Source organism: Papio anubis, chromosome 13, assembly GCF_008728515.1.
Source record: "Papio anubis isolate 15944 chromosome 13, Panubis1.0, whole genome shotgun sequence".
Taxonomy (NCBI): Eukaryota; Metazoa; Chordata; class Mammalia; order Primates; family Cercopithecidae; genus Papio; species Papio anubis.
The window spans coordinates 52,323,909-52,340,740 of NC_044988.1; the positions used below are offsets into that span (position 1 = coordinate 52,323,909).

General features: G+C 40.4%; 1 protein-coding gene across 19 annotated transcripts in view; it reads right to left on the bottom strand.

Moving 5' to 3' along the window:
* The window catches only part of ELAVL2 (ELAV like RNA binding protein 2), a 135,171-nt gene that overhangs the window by 114,931 nt on the left and 3,408 nt on the right, over positions 1 to 16,832 (bottom strand). For 5 of the 19 annotated variants that reach the window (XM_017949817.2, XM_017949816.3, XM_017949815.3 and 2 more), the window contains exon 1: positions 15,231 to 15,303. The exons of 9 other annotated variants lie outside the window; for them this stretch is intronic. The gene's annotated coding sequence lies outside the window, so the exon portion shown is untranslated. Of the gene's footprint in view, positions 1 to 15,230; positions 15,484 to 16,832 lie in introns of those variants that run through there. 5 more of the 19 variants (XM_003911640.3, XM_021927468.2, XM_009188678.3 and 2 more) reach the window with 2 other exon arrangements.

The window sequence follows — 16,832 nt, forward strand, 5'->3', positions numbered from 1 at the left end:
AGAAACAGCACTGTAATAAAAAAGTCATCTTAAAATATTAAGTTATTCAGTATCTAGCACTTAATTACCATATAGTAGTGATACCTAAAAAACATAGAAATGTTTGATATAGTTTAAATATTAACAACTTTTATTAACTCCAATTGGTTAAATATGTAAGTTATACAAGACAACTTCATAGCAACCAAAATACCAAGGCCAAATACACAATTAAAAGAAAAACAAAACTTTCATGTAATATTTACCTTCAGCATATATAATTTTATAATTTTAATCTTCATTTTAAAGACATAGGATCTATTAGATTCAAGAAATCAGATTAGCCAGGTGAGGTAGCTCAGGTCTGTAATCCCAGCACTTTGGGAGGCCAAAGCAGAAGGATCCCTTGAGCCCAGGAGTTCAAGACAAGCCTGGGTAAGATGGTGAGACCCCGATCTCCACCAAAAATTTAAAAATTAGCCAGTGGCAGTAAAGCATGCCTACAGACCCAACTACTCAGGAGGCTGATACTGGAGGATCCCTAAAGCCCAGGAATTCGAAGTTACAGTTAACTATGATCATGCCACTGCAGCGAGACTAAATCTCTTAAAAAAAAAAATCAGTAATAAGACAATAAGACTTACTATATTCAGAAAACAAAGTTATAAGAATCACTGACATCAAAGAGCTTCCAATGTAGTCAAAAGTAACAGTTAAGTTGTGCCCTAAAAATTTAAACCAATTTAAAAAGCTATTAAGAAGTGACCAGACACCCAAGGCAATGGAAAGTTGTTACCCAAGTGCCCATTCCCTGACCAGCTCCTTAACTCTCATACCTGCTGTTCCCGTAATGCCAGAAGTAAAATAAAAATTCTCCTCTCCTGAACTAAAACTTGGTTTGCTTCTCTCCAAATTCCATCAAGAGTTGAGGTTATTCTCTACATTTCCAGCAGCTTCTTTCTGCACCCAAGGAAAAGTGGCTGAAATCTAAAAGCTGTGATGAAATAATATCCACCTACAAAGAAAATGCTATATCCATGTTAAATCAAACGATTATAAGTGGTAAAAACTAAAAGGCATGCAAAGTTTTTATTATCTTCCTAAAAACCAGCTTATATTAAAAATAAAAGAAAACTGTTTGCCACAGTCCACCTCTCTGAGGAAACTAACAGCACAGTCCAAGTAAGCTTAATAATCTAATAAGGTGGTCAGAAAGACACTATTTTAAAATATCATATCCTTGTCATGAATTCACTGTACTCTTCAGTTCTGGTGAACTGTGTGAATGAGGAAACTAGCCAGATGGAGAATTTACTTCCTCATTTTCCTTATCCTTTTTTCCTTGTCTTTTCCAATTGCTTAGACTAATTTCCCAGATTCTACCCATCTCCTATGAATACATCTAGCGCCCTTTAGGATTTAGGAACTCCACAGAAGCCACTGACATTTTTTTTTTATAAGTATTTTTCAACACTCTCAAACAACAAATGTCTTCCAAAGTTTCTACAAAGAAAACTGCCTAAAGTCTCTTCCATTCCAACTAATATTTTAAAAACAATTCCAATTAATACGGTATTTCCTTTTAGTTGTAATTTAAATGAACACTGGAAGGAACGCAATATGTTAAAGCAATGGGGTGGTTTGTCAGAGGGATTATCTAAAAGGTCATTCATACACAAACCAAATAGTCCAATCAATGACAAAATACAACTGTGGATGAATTAGTGAAATTCTAATTTAAGCCAAGCAAAAAGCCTAACAAATATTCCTAAGTTCTCACTGCATCAATTAATACATTAGAAAGTGTTATTTTAAAAAATACTGATAATATTTCAAAATCTGATATAACAGATTTTCAAAGTCATGGGTAAAGAGAAAAAAGGATTTAGATCTCACCGCTGGGCTTTGCATTCACCATATAGTTTTCAGAGTAAAAGTTGTCAAATTATGTTGTCCTGCAAAGAACATTAAAATTGGTTTCTCATAAAAAATATACGAAGACAGATCTATGGTGGGATACAAGCTGGGTGGCAGGAATCAGCTCCAGGACTCAAAGTTCACCATGAATTTATCAAGGAGAATAGAGTTTAATTTTAGGACCTCTGTCTATTCTTATGCCTATAAAATTAAAAACTAGTCTGTTTTTATGTATAGCAAAAATAAGGTAGCTAGGAAGGAAGTCAACAAATGACCTTCACTAACCACCTCCCACACTGTTACAAGCCTTAAAGGTTATTTTCCTTCACAGCACAAATCACAATTATATATAATAATTTGTAGAACTTTAACATAATGTCTCCTCCAATAAATTCTAAGTTCCATAAGAGCAGGGAGTATACTGTATTCACTACTATAGTATTAATACCTAAGGTAGTGTGTGGCATATAGTAAGACCACAAATATTTACTAAACAAATGAAACTTTGCACAGGAAACAAGGACATGTTCACAATGTAAACTGGCAAAATAATTGTTTTTAAAGCACTGCAGGGCAGGAAAGGCTGGATCAACAACTCAAAAACTGAATAGAAGGACAATCAAAAAGAGCAAAATGCCATTCATGTCAGGAGGCCAGAAACAATAAAATAATAAAATGTTAAATGCTAGGAAGAGAGAGGTAAGTTTAAAGTTTTAAAGTGGCTACTAATAAAAACTTTAGATGTAAACATTTCAAATATTCATAGGCTAGTATTTAATAAACTGTCATCAAATTGCCTCATTTCTTTGAGATGATAACAGAATAATCACAGGGAATGAGAGAGAGAAATAAATGTTAGCCATAATGAAAAATTCCTTATGGGTAAAGGTCCAGAAAATTCCTTAAGGAGACTGAACTATAACAGCCAAAACTTAAAGTCCCTGGATCTCTTAATGCTTCTGAATTCCACAGGGAACTGGGGAACTACAGAAGCATTTTACCCAACAAAATCTCTAGTAGTCTTCGCCAAATTTAAGGAAACACACCAAAAATTAAAGAGAAATGGTATATATTCATTAAGGTCAAAGTTTAAGGTTACTATGTCCTATAAAATGCAATGATAAGTAAAATGCTATTGAGCTTTCACTCTCAACAATTAACTTCTGCTTCATCCTGTGATATTCTAAATTACAGCTAAAAGGTACCGAGCAGCCTTGGCAGGATCCCACCTGACTGCTTTGTGCATAGCCTGTTGGGCCAATTTTATACCAGCGGCACCTGCTTGAAATATGTAGAGACATTCTGATGACCTTATTTTCTCAGGTTTACACCAGCTTTGCATAGCACAAGGATAATATTTATAGTCTAGAAAGAGTAAAATATTTGCAGAGACAATAAATCAGAGAACATGTTGGCATGCAGCTACTTCAGCTTCTCAATTCTAAGACATTTGGATTCAAAGATGCATCAAGAACCTCACAGCTTTGGGGGACGTGGAATCACGACATTAAGTAAACGTAAGAGACTCAAAAGTAATATAAAAATTGCATATGTAAGACATGAGAAAACATGGGAGTAGTTAAGGCAGTTTTTGCAAAAATTTCCCTGTAGAGACTGAAATTCTAGTAAGATTACCTATCATTCATGATTTACTTACAGATGCAAATAATTTTCAATTGATTATCAGTCTCAAGTACTATATTCTTTCTTTAAATTATTATCTCTATTCCAGACTTTTGAGTTCTACTATTCTAGTGACCTTCAAATATTTTCCTGAATTTCTACTACAAACACACTATGTGAGAGATCAAGTAATGAACAAGTGCAGATGGCCTCTTTCCAGGGAAGAGCAAAAAGGTCATTTTGAATCTGTAATTCTTTGTCATCCACCCCCAACCAATTTTTCTGACAGTAAAGTTGGAGAAATAGTAAAGTTGGAGAAATACTGAAAATTTATGGAGAAAGGTGAATCAAGAACAATCTTTACTGAGGGGATATTTTGTGTATTCCAATTTGGATATCATATATCCTATTGAACACTTGACCTGCCATTTTTTTCTCAGAACAAAAAGTGGTATTTCTAAAATCCCACCTGATTGGGAACACATTTTTTTTCATAAACTTAACAAGTTTAAAAAACAGCCCTTACAGATTATCTACTACAATGAGCCAGGGTTATCTCAATGTCACTTTCACCTTTTTCTTGATTTTAACAGCATCCTAAAAAAAGCCTGAAAACAGTGTCTTCATTTCCTTGCTTACAGAAAATAACCAATCCATACTTTGTACGGTTCCAAAAAGTAATCCTGCAAGTCAAGGATGCCAGCTGGCATCACAAAGTCACCAGCCTGTGATGGAATTGCCTCCAGAAGTCACCCAGTCATGGACCTAAAATAATCCAAGGTCAGAATCCTGGCCCTGAGGAACAAGTTGTGGGCATACTGCTAGGAGTGCTACGGGGACCACAGTGAAGCTTAAAAAAAAAACTGTAAATATAAACAATAATGCTGGTACAACAACCCCTACACTGGGGAACCAAACAGCCTCTACAGCAATTTAATATGGAGGTGAGATACAGTTGCTGCTGGAGTCACACCATTTTACTACAAAACACCCCTAAGAGAAGCAATATATTCTCCAAACATGAAAACTGAGTTGCTTCTTGGATCTGATTTCAGCCACCTCAAACTACAGCCAGCAGAACTACCAAAAGTAGAAAGATCATCATCATTCTAGGATTCATGGAAAGAGGTACAGAACTAGGAGTCTGACCTGATCCTACTTCCCCCACTTGGTTGTATCCTTGGGCAAACCACCTGACCTCTGAGCTTCATCTTCCTCACCTATAAAAGATCATCCCAGGGAGCTGTGGCAAATTTCTGTAAGGACAGAAAGACTAGGTGTTATCACCATTAATAGAGGAAATGTTCCATCTCCTGGTTCCATCACCTTGGGGTAGTTCACCATCTCCAACTGCCAACTCCACATATTTTTCTATCTTCCTAATGGTAAGTCAACAACTAAAAAGTGGCAGATCCCTGCTGTCCCATCCCAATCCACTGCTAACTTGACTGCCCAACATAAAATTTCTTACTCTCGCATTCTCAAGAGGGAGTCATTTGGAAGTTACCATAGAAGTTGTACAAAAGAAAAACCAAAACAGATGTCTTCACTCTTCCTGTCTAGATCACAAACTATTATTCACTATAAAACCAACTATTTCACCCTACTGTCCACAAAACAATGTTTGTAAGTCAGCTAAACTATTTGGGAATTCTTTTTTTCAGAAAGTCCAAGAAATAAGAATACAAATTATTTCCCAGTCAGTTCCAACTGAAGGAATGAGCCTCTCCAGTAAACCAAAAAGGTAACGCAGTGTACAGGCTGTTCAATCACCTTTCAAGGGGAAAAAAAAAAAAGGAAAAAACAGTAATGTAAATTCCACTAAGGGACAAAAGCAGCAGCCAGGCCTCAGAACACCAAGCACTGGCATAAGAAAGCTATAGTCAGCAGCCCAGACAACACATGCTCCTAGAAGACATGGCCTTAGGCATGAAGATGACCCAAGGAGAAGGCATAGATCAATGCTCTGAAAAGCATCCCAGTTTCTGTCCTGTCACTTGCTTCTTGCTCCTGCAACTATACTCCTAAAAGGGAGGAACCCAAAAAAGTTATAATTATTTTGACTTTTTCCTAGGTGTTTTGAAAAATAAACGCTATACCCAGAGGAGGTTGCTAGCACATAATGTTGTCAACAGAATAAAACTCTGGGGGAAACTCCCAGCTTCACGTAGTTTGACACACACGTGCCTCGGATCCACTCTTTTGGGACAACAGTGGAATTAAGACAGTCACAGCTTGTCTCTCTCCAGCCACACCCTAAAACTTGAGTAGGTTTTGCATAAATATTTTTCACCTGTGACTGAGCTCCTGGCAAACTAGGAAATAGTTACCATGCCATAAAAGAAAACCAAAGGTAACAAAAAAAATATGGGAGGAATGGGTGAGGGAACAAGACACAAAAAGCAAAAAATAGACAAAACAGATGAAGAAAACACACAGTCCTGTCCCTAAAGCAATAAGCAACAACCTGGCCTGATCCCTTGATTCCCAGACTACAGGGATGTGTCCCTTTGCTCAATTCCTCAAGCACTCAGTTTCTACTATTAAATGCAAGAGTGGGGAGTGTGTGATTTTTTAAGCTATTTTCTGCCTCATCTCCTTAGGCAGAGAGACCAAGGAATATGAGGTAAAGGGCACTTTATACACGTCTCAATGTTCTCAGTATCCAGCTCTCAGTAATTTGTGATGAAACAGTAAGTATTACACAATCTTCCTGGCTTCTGAACATAATCTCAACACAAAAACTTGAAGAATATTTTTATAGATCCTTTAACAAAACTTAAAAACAAAATTAGATGAATTTGGAAAAGCCCTAGACTTCAAGTTAACCAGCAGCCCACGTATATCAAAGTCATTCTTATTGCACAGCAGAAGCTCCACGGGAATGACTCCCAATCTTTAGAGGGATAAAACATGCTTGTTTTTACTGATGTTCAATTCCCCACCCCAATCCAGTAACTAAGCCACCCTAAGGTGCCACAATCAGATGCTGCAGGGAGCATCAAAAACAAGCAACATATTCATCTAAAAGAATCATGTAATCATAGAATAGAAGACGCTTGGTACCAAGAATTTTTAAGTGCCTCAGAAAAGTTCCAAATGTACTTAACAATGATTTTTTAAAATCATACATAATTAATTCAAAATTAAGTATTTAAGTAAGCATACACTTGTACTCACACCCCAAATATCAAAAAAAAAAATTGGCTGGGTTGCAGAGTAAGCCAATGTTTAAAACTGCCAACATTAAGCTATTATTCTGAAGGGTTTTGCTAAGATGTTCAATACAGGGGCACATTCTGATTCATCGTTATAACTGGCCTAGCTCAAGTGGCTGCCAGAAGAGCAAGGTTTTATGGGCATTGTTCCATCCTAAGAAGCTACATTAATGCTGGGTTGATAAAACAGATCTTTATATCTATTTGCCAGCCTGAACAAAAGTTAACTAGAAATGTAAGTGCTTAAAGTCACCAAAAGGAAGGCTCTACACTGACATTTTCTACCTACTTGGCATTCAACTGTATTCATCTCACTAGACATCAACACACACCAAAGTTGCTCTCTGCTATTCAAATTATGCTATTATGCTCAGGAGTAGATTAATATTATCCACCTTGCTTATTGTAAAATAAAATTACAGCATTGGTCCAAACACGACATGTGGAGCCTCTTTCTACTTCTGCTGGTGCGTCACCCTGCTCTATGGCACACACGGGAGAGCGCCTTGCTAAGGCTGCCTTGCTGCTTCCAGAGTGGGGGAGAAAAGGCTGAAAACTGAAAAAAATAAAGGGGGAAGGGAGAGAAATAATACACACATAAACCACACACCTGGTAGTCTCATATCAGCTTTCTTTTTTTTTCCCACAACAATCTGAGGGGAGAATGTCATTTATAAGCTCACATCATCAGCAATGAGGTTAGCAGGTGGGCCACAGGCCTCTTTTAAACAGCTCATAACATCCTATTAGTTTTTACAGCACCAAGTAACAATGTTGACCCCAAAGAATCTGAACAAATAGAAGCAGGCAAATGGCAGGGAGAAATCCTTACTCCCAATGGGGACAGGTCTAAAATCCCAGCGGGGAAGGAGAGAAAAGGTAAGTTAAGCTGAGAGCAGCTCATTTTATAAAAGGAGAAACTGTTTTTCAACCAGGGGTTAAGGAAGGAGACACCCAAAACAAATCTTCTCTGAGGTAAAGGAGACTGTAAGATCTAAATGTGTAAGGAGCAATTTAACATGATTCAAACATTATCTGTAAACACGAGAGATCAAAAGAATATAAAATCTTTAGAACTACTGCCTTTGTCTTTATACTTAACTTTTCAATTCACGTGGCTTTAGGAAGTAGAGCATTAGAGACACCAAGGCCAGGCAAACAAACCAAGGCCAAAGTGAAACAAGTCATGCTTCATCCTGAAGGGGCAGTCGATAAATGTGGACTCCATTGTTGCTCCATCCTTCCAAGTTTTCAAGAAGCAAGACATTTGGCTGTAGATCTTTATATATTACCAAACCATAAATCAACAACTCAAAACTATTTAAAACACAGTTCAGGGCAATCAAAACACCTACAGGCCATATGAAGCTCATGGGTCAACCTTCGGGACCTGTGGCACAAATAATTTGTCCACTGATACCAACTGCTTCTTCTGGTATCAGCGATTCACTAGGTCACAGAAGATATTCTTAAGTAAAATGTAACAAAGTGCTGAGAGCCAATGCAAAAGCACAAGCAAGACAAGAAAATAAAGGAACAAGTGAGCAGGTTGCACCTGATCCCAAATTACCAGGCCCCGGAACTAAGCACAAGGCTCAAAAGGATAAACAAAGGACAAAGGGCAAGTACAGAGGCATTCCAAAGACGGGAGGAAGGCTGTGGGTAGTTCAAGTTCCTTGCGGAGACTATGGAGAAGGGAAGAGATGAAAGTCAAAAGCACTGATGACTTCGTATTTGGGAAAAGTCCATGAGTCATTCATAATTATAGGACAGAAAAGACCCCAAGGGTTTTTAAACAAAATAAGCCAGCTATCAGTAAATAGCACCTGGGGAGATCAAAACTGGTGTTGAATAAACTCAAACAGAAATAGGCCTTACCTGGGAACAGGTTACAAAAACTTGCCCACTCTCTATAATAAATATTGTATATTTAACACATTCTGGATACTTCTGCAATAAAGGTGGATGACCCCCTCACCTGCCATGTCACCTCCAATAAAGCAACATTAGTATAACAGAAAATTCTTACTTTTGAAAAGCAGCTCAGAGAAAACAAGATTAATTGCTCCAGAAATATTTTCCCAACCTTACCCAATTCACTGAATTTATTTTCAGATACACTGCGATTTGCTTTGAGAAATAGCTCTTGTACTTCTGATATACACAAATTATGCCTAAAGAATAAAAAAAGTGCTAAACATCCTTTAAAAACTGAACAAGTGAGCAATTTCCAATAACTTACTTGACAGGGCATCCATCAATGATGTTCACACCACTAGCAATGAGGGGAAAAAAATGTATTTCTGTGTAATCTCCATTTTGTGATGTATAGGAACGGATCCTTGATAAGAGGTTAAATAAAATTCAAATCAGGGAAAATGTGGACTATTTTAATATAAATGGTTAAATTTAAAATTTTGATTTTCACTGAAAAAAATATGAGAAATTTAAATTAAGAAATTTATATTCCTGGAATGTTAGCTGGCTAAATCCTCAGTCTCATATGTAATCTTTTAGCATTATTTATATTTTCAAGGAAAATGCATTTTAAACTTTCCAAGTTCCATCATCATAGGTATAAATATGTCTATTTCCATACTGAAATGTCCAAAGTCACAACTGTCCCAAATCCTCCCTGCAGTCTGGGATTTTTCTTTTCCTTCACGGCAAAAATAAACATATGATGGTGTATTATAAAAAAACAAAATCACTAAAAATGGTTCATAACACATTGAAAGCCAAAAATATAAAACTAATCAAGAGGTAACCACCTATTACCACCTTTCCAATTCAGTCAATGTCATTTCACTGCCAAAAATCTTGTACTTCAATATGCTCATCTTTACGTGGTCCTTGAGATGGGGAGGGTAAGATTTTATACACATCAAAGGTTAAGAAACCAAGGACATAGGTAATTAAACCAAACCAGATGCTGAAAACTTCAGACTTCTAGCCTAGTATTTTCCACCTGCCTGTGCTAAATTAAGAGTTTCAACCTAAGTGACAAAACCTACTGAGACAACTCAGCAAATAAACTGGCTACACGGTGCTCACAAGACCTTATGTGTGTGATTATTTGTTTACAAAAATGGAATGGATTTTAAAACAAACTGAGACAGGCAAGCTTAGAGTCTGTCATCCTTCAAAGAACACTAAAGGCGCACATCACTAACTCAACAGCAGACAAAAACCTCTGAATGGCTTCATCCCTTTCTCACTAGTATAAGATGACAACTCTAATTGCCAAAGTCCTATTTCCCAAATGGAACCTCATTTTAACACTCTCTCTCCCAAACTGCAAAATACTAAAAACTGTATGGAAATTTCCTAATTACTTGAATATTTCTCTAGGAAGAGACAGCTACAGCTTTCTTCAAATGCTTATAAAGAGACTCCAGCCCCTCAATATTAACAAGAACTTTCAATTTCACAATGACTCTAAAAAAAATGCAGGAAAGCTAAGAATCTCAAAACAACTATCACTGCCTAGTCCCATAAAGAGATGAAATTAGTCAAGAAAGTGTGTACTAAAGCTTTCAGTGAGGAAAAAAAGGAATAAAAATCCATGTTGAAGGAACAGTTTATTGATTTGATATTTACAAAAGATTTTTGTGACATTCCATTAACATAGTCTTTAAAGTTGCTGAAATAATCTCCAATAATGAACAACCCACAAAAACAAAATTCTGGAAGAAAAGAACAATTAGAATATAAATTTCCTTTTCATGATAAACTTTTTTAAGTCAAAGGAAAAACCTGACTATTAAATCTATCTGTACAGATGGTCCCCAATTTATGATGGTTCAACTTACGATTTTTCGACTGTATGATGATATAAAAGCAATACACGTTTAGGAGAAACTATATGTTGAATGTTGATCCTTTCCCAGGCTAGCAGTCGGTGGTAAGAGACTCTCTGATACAGGACAACGGTAGCAAGCCACAGCTCCCACTCAGCCAATGGATCACCAGAGTAAACAACCGATACTCCATGTTGCCAGATAATTTTGCCCAACTCTATAATGTTCTGAGCATGTGTAAGGTAGGCTAGACTAAGCTCTGATATTCAGTAGGTTAGGCGTATTAAATACGTTTTTAACTTAATGCCATTTTCAACTTACAATGGGTTTATCAGGAGCATCTGCGTTAGATTGGACAAGGGAAAAATATACATGTACATCAAACTGTAGATAATATACCTGGTTCAAAATATACAAGTGCTAAAGCAAAACCTTCAATGTGCCTTAAAAAAAAAAAAAAACTATCATTTTACTGTCACTGTCTTACAATAAGTATAATTTTAAATTTGTCAAGCTTTTTAAAATACATTTTTAAAAGTGGGAAAGGGGACTTTGCATGTCAGACCTTATCTGCTATTCATTTTCATTCAGAAACTGATGTCATGGAAACCAGTAATATAAATATATACTAAGAAACTGCAAGTTTAAAAAAAAAGACACTGTAAGGCATTCTATAAACTGGTTTAGTTTTCTCCCCATTCCACCTATTCTTACGACTTTCTGGGTTATTTTAACTATTTTACTCCTCAAAGCTCCTATCCTTCTCTTCATAAAGATTTCTTACAATGAAAACCTATATCTGTTATCACATGAAACTATTCAGCAATATTCAAAAAGCTAACATGTCATTAAGAATATCAATTCAATTGGCGCACAGAAAGCCTAATTCAAAGCTCTGAGAAAATAACACTCCTTGCAAAAATAGGTATTTTTATTAAGACCAATCTCTAGAAAGTTAGCAGCACTGATATTAAAGCGGAAGATGTCTATGAGAAAGCATTTAGCACAGCGTTGCTCACACAAGAGTTACCTTTTGTTTTGTTTTACACAATGGAATACAAGCCTAGAGATACAGAAAATCTTCCCTTGAAATAAAAAATTATTCTAGTGACCTTACTAAAATGAAACTTACGATACACATCACACAAGCTGAAAGCTAAATCAGTTAAATTTACTAGTGAAAAATATCCTAAGTATTCCATAAAAATCTAGGATTTTATTACGCAAACTTCGACTTTTTTCAGGCTCCAAAAGTTATCATTTAAAGCTATAAAAAAAAAAAAAAGTACCTTTTAATATGTAAAAGCCTTAAAATAAGCACTGCCTTTTAAGCTTAAGTGTCTTCTGTTTCCACTTGGCAAATTTACATTATTTGAAATCCTGAAATAATTAACTAGCACTATAAACCATCTAGTTTCCTGAACCAAATAAATATACAATAAATGTTCTTCCCAAATTAGAACATACAAAAGTGTGGATTTGGCACTGAACTACAATATGTCGGCTCCGTGCATAACCATATTGGTGAAGATTTCTACATCTCGAAAATAAAAATGGCCAAAGCAAGAAAAAATTGTATGCATTTTATGTCCTCCATAGTGAATTTGACAGTCAGGTGTGGCATCACTAGACATAAAGCCTTCAAACAGTTCTATAATATATCAACAAAGCAGCCATACTGACAGCTAAATACTAAAAAGCGGGAAAGCATCTAACCAGGAAAAGCTACGTAATCTGTGCATCCCAGTGCAAAATGAAAATGCAGGGTAACCTTGCACAAAAATTCTTAAGAATTTCAAGATTGGGGAGGATGTGCAACCATACCGGTTACAAGCTGGAAAAGCAGTCCTGCCTATAACTAAGTACCCATGGCAAAAAAATAAATAAATAAAAAATTAACCTTCCCACACACACACTCAAATGTGGTAGCTTACAATAATTTTTGACTTGTCCAGCTGAGTAGCCAAGAAACAAAGAGCCAGGGGTAGACTGCTATGGGCAGGTTTTCCACAGGGTGGCACACCATCCGGACCTAATACCACCTCACCTATCCGGCCCCCTTAAAATGTCAACAAAAAAGTAACCAAGCTAAGTACCATAGATTCTAGCCTCTCTCAATTCCAAATATTATGAGTGATAAAGGTGGTAATAAGAATGTGATGATATGATAGATTTAATAAGACATCAAATGGGAGCGAAAAAACTGATGCTACCATGCAGACAAGCTATCAAAAAGGTGAATGGTAAAGTCAGTCTTGGTAAGAAGCTTAAGAAGCTATTTCAGAGTATCTAGTCCTTTGGGGAAAAAGAACATGAAGGCTAATTTGCCACTGTGGTACTCTTGTGCCATGCTAATGCCTGAAAAGCGTCACAGGTTTGTTTTTTAAAAAAAAAAAAAACAACAACAACAACAACAACAACAACAAAAAAAACGGGTCTTTCAGCAAAGAAAGAGGAAAAGGTTGATACCAGCTTAGAGGTCAGGATATTCTGGAAGGTTTTATTGTGTCCTTCAAGAGAACCTAAGACTTGCTTCTAGAATAGAAGTGGGGTGGCAGGAGGGGAGGCGCATTATTTTTAAAAGATAAGCAGGAAAGGCTGGAAGAGCCATGAGCGCTTGGTTACAAGGATTCCGCCAGCAGCATCTGTCTGTGGACAGATAACCAAAAGGTTGGTTCAAGGAGTGATGGTACTGACACTTACAGCATCATTCTCCCTTAACCGACCAGGAGCTGAGTCTTAACTAAGACCACTGAAACTGGGACAGAAGTGCTTTGTTTTTCTCTTGTGAAGAGGCGGTAACCAGAACAAATCAACCAAAAAAACTAAATCAGAGAGGATCTATAAAAACACATCTTAGGCCTAGAAAAGAAAAAAGGTTCCACAGTAAGTAACAGGTAGAGTGGCAGACACTGACCAGCACTGGGTATTTGTTCTAAACAAGGAGCATACCCTAAAACTAAAATTCCCTTGAACCACAGGGAAAGAGTGTGTGCACTGAATACAGCTGACTTGATTGTTCCTGAAAGACGACACTACACAAGAAAGAAAACACCTAAGACAAGGAAGAGGGAGGGGCTTACACACCTAAACTTGTCTTTGAAGGGAAGAAGAAAAAAAAACTAACTCCGCGAAAGGTGGCAGCATAAAGTTACCCGAATAACAGGCAACAAGGGGCCAGATTTAATCGCACAAAAATAAAAATACTCTCTCAAAAAGATAAAATTACAAAAGAGGAATCACAGAAAATTTAATGTAATGTGTTCCTTCATATTCTAATTTTTCCTACCCCATTCTGGCCTTTATCTTCCAGATGTTTTCTTCCTCTTCTTTCTCTCCCCATAGTTTAAAACTGCAAGCGAACCTCCCCCCAACTATATCCTTCCCACAACCTTCACAGTGTTAACATCCCAACAAACCTCCTATTAAGGACCTGACCACAAATGCAGTAACATTCGGGTCCACTCAGCAATACAGTCACCATTGATATACCCTAAGGTTCCTAAGACAAGGTAGATCCAGGACAGCTTTTCCACCCGCTCACCAAAATGGAGACTCCAAGTCAGCTTCCACAAGAAATGAGAAATTCAAGCGCCTGTGGCGAAACGACTTTTGAGAAAACTCTTCAAGGGCAACAAAACAATATTTCAAACAAACAGATTTTACTTGAGGGAATGGGGACATTACACACCAATTGATATTCGAATGGTTTTAAATGGACTGATTTGCCGTAAGTTTTGAGGCCAGGCTAAATTTTTATGAAGAATTATTAGGAATAGGGCCACTAGAAAATTAAGTTTTAAAAGCGCTTTTGCCCTTGTTGAAGGTATTACATTTGGGCACCGCAAAGAACCGTTCTTGGAGGGAGGGAATAAAGGAGAGTGGACAACTCGTAGCAAATCCTCCTTTTCCCACGTTTTCAGAAAATGTGGAGACGACAGGACTTGAAAATCTTTGTCGTAAAGACGGTCTTTAAAAATGCACACAATTCTAAATGACCATCTGGACAGCTACAATTCCATGCTCATAGCTCGCATCTAGAGGCATGGTTTTACGCTCTGGCCCTCAAGGATAACAAGTAGGCTTTTAAGGAAATGCCGTGAGAAAGACTCTGCTGGCTGGGCATTGTCACGGCCACTGGAGGAGCACCTGCCAGTGAACCGACACTGGCTGCCCCAGTCTCACCAGTGCACGCACACACGTCCGTGCACCCGAGACGCCGCAGGCGGGCCCACTCGGCCAAGCTAGAGGAGCAGCCGCCGCAACCACGGCAGGCGAACTGAAATCACAGAGCCGGCCTCGCCCGGCAGAGCGCCCGCGCTTCCCGTGCAGCGCACGCCTCGCGCGCAAACCCAAGATGTGACCGCGAGCTGCGACCTCGCGCGGCTGAGACGGGCCTCACCTAACACGCACAAGATGATCATCACTGCTCCTGCTCAGTGCGCCCGCGGCCCTATACCACCTCCGCACACAGCGCGGCCAGTGCAAGTCTCCAAACGCCCCGAGAGCTCCAAGGACCGCACGCGCGGAAGCGCCGTAGCAAGTGGGCACACACTAGACACCACCCCGGCGTGTTCCGCAGGAGAAGCCAGTGCACACATCCTCCCGCAAGGCGGGGTTGCCAGTCCAACACAGGAATCCTGCCCTTTTTCTAGAAAAGTCCCCTCCCCCACTTTCCCTCCAATACACTCACCTGCGTCCCAGCAGTTTCCTTCTCGCGCTACACGCGGCCGCACCCGGGTACGTCCACGCCCGTGCACGCTGCCAGGCGCGACTGGCCCCGCTCGGCTCCCGCCGCCCCCAACCTGCTTGCGCCCACGGGAGGGGCGGTGCCACCCCCCGAGGCGCCCAATTCTCTACACTCCCGCCGCAAGGGGCTGAGCTCTAGGAACTTCGCGGGCACAACCTCCGCCGCCCCCACCAATGTTCCCGCCCAGAGCTCGGACGAGGGCACACCACCCCCACCCCACTAGGCGCAGCGGGGGCGCGCACAGACCTTAGCCTCGGCGTCCAAAATGAACCAGGGGCAAGGCGCGGGCGCCGTCCCCGCCCCCACGCCCCCACGCCCCCCGCACTTGCCTGCTGTGACTCGAAGCTGCAGCTACTACAGCTCGTGCCGCTGGCCGTCAGCACAGCCGCGGAGGAGTCGCTCTGGGCGAGCTCCGCGGAGAGGCGGTGGCGGCGGCGGGAAGGGGGACTGAAAGCCGGCGGAACCCCCGCCCCACCCGCGCCGCGCCGGCGACCGCCCTCCTCACCCGGCCGGCTGCTGCCTCAGTGACGCCCGGGCGCCGCGGTCCCGCCGTTTGTAGCGCGGCGGGAAGGAGGGGCTTGCTTGGAAGAGCGCCAGGAGGCGGGGCCGGCGGCGAGTTCGCGGCGCCGCGGCCGCCGCCGGCGCGTGCCCTGCCCGACCGCCCCGCGGGTCCGTGCCTGCAGGGAGACGCCGGGCTTCAGCAGCTCAGCTCCGTCCCTCCGGGCTTCCGAATCTCACCAGGCTTCCCCGACAAGGTTTCCCTGGACTCGGTGGAGAGCGTTGAGCGCCCAGAGGAGGCCGATTCCAGGTGCAAGTTTGCAAACCCCGAGGCCCGGGGCGCTAACGGGGAGTCAGAGCAGCTAACATGGGGGTTACTTTATGTGTTCATAAATGTATTTATAAATATATATAAGTATACACACATATGTGTGTCCCTAAAAGTCTCTTTTTCCCCCTACTTCGCAGCCAAGAGGTCCTGTCCCTCGAAAGAAAATAAAGGCTTAGCCCCTGCTGCCCCTCCCTGCCTCTCTAGAGGGAACCTGACGTTTAAGCCCAGAGTACCTGTGCGGGGTGCTATACTCTGCTTCAAACGCAAAGTAGGAAATCCTGCACTCGGCTATGAAAACGCTTGCCGCTAGCCGCATCCTTCTAACGCCCCCCCACGCAAGACCCGAAATGGCCAACTCTTCACCGAGGGGGCGTCCCATCGCTGCCTCGCCTCAGCCCGCCCCCTCGCCAAGCTCAATCCCTTTTCCCCAGAAAAACCTGTGCCTGTCCTCAGACCCGGCCCCACGGCTGGAAGTCAAAACCGAACCCGGAGCCACGCGGCTGGAGCACGTTTTTACACCTGCTCGGCCGCTTAATTACGAGAGCACCTGTAGTTGGGATTTTTTTTTTCATTGCAAAGGCATCGGTTTTAGCCCTTCTCCTAAAATACTACTTTAAAAAAATCACTTGTCATACCTACCTGAAATTGTAGGAGGTAAGAGAAAGGAACCAAGCAGTGGGCGACCGAGTCGCCGCAAGAACGTGACTGAGGTTACA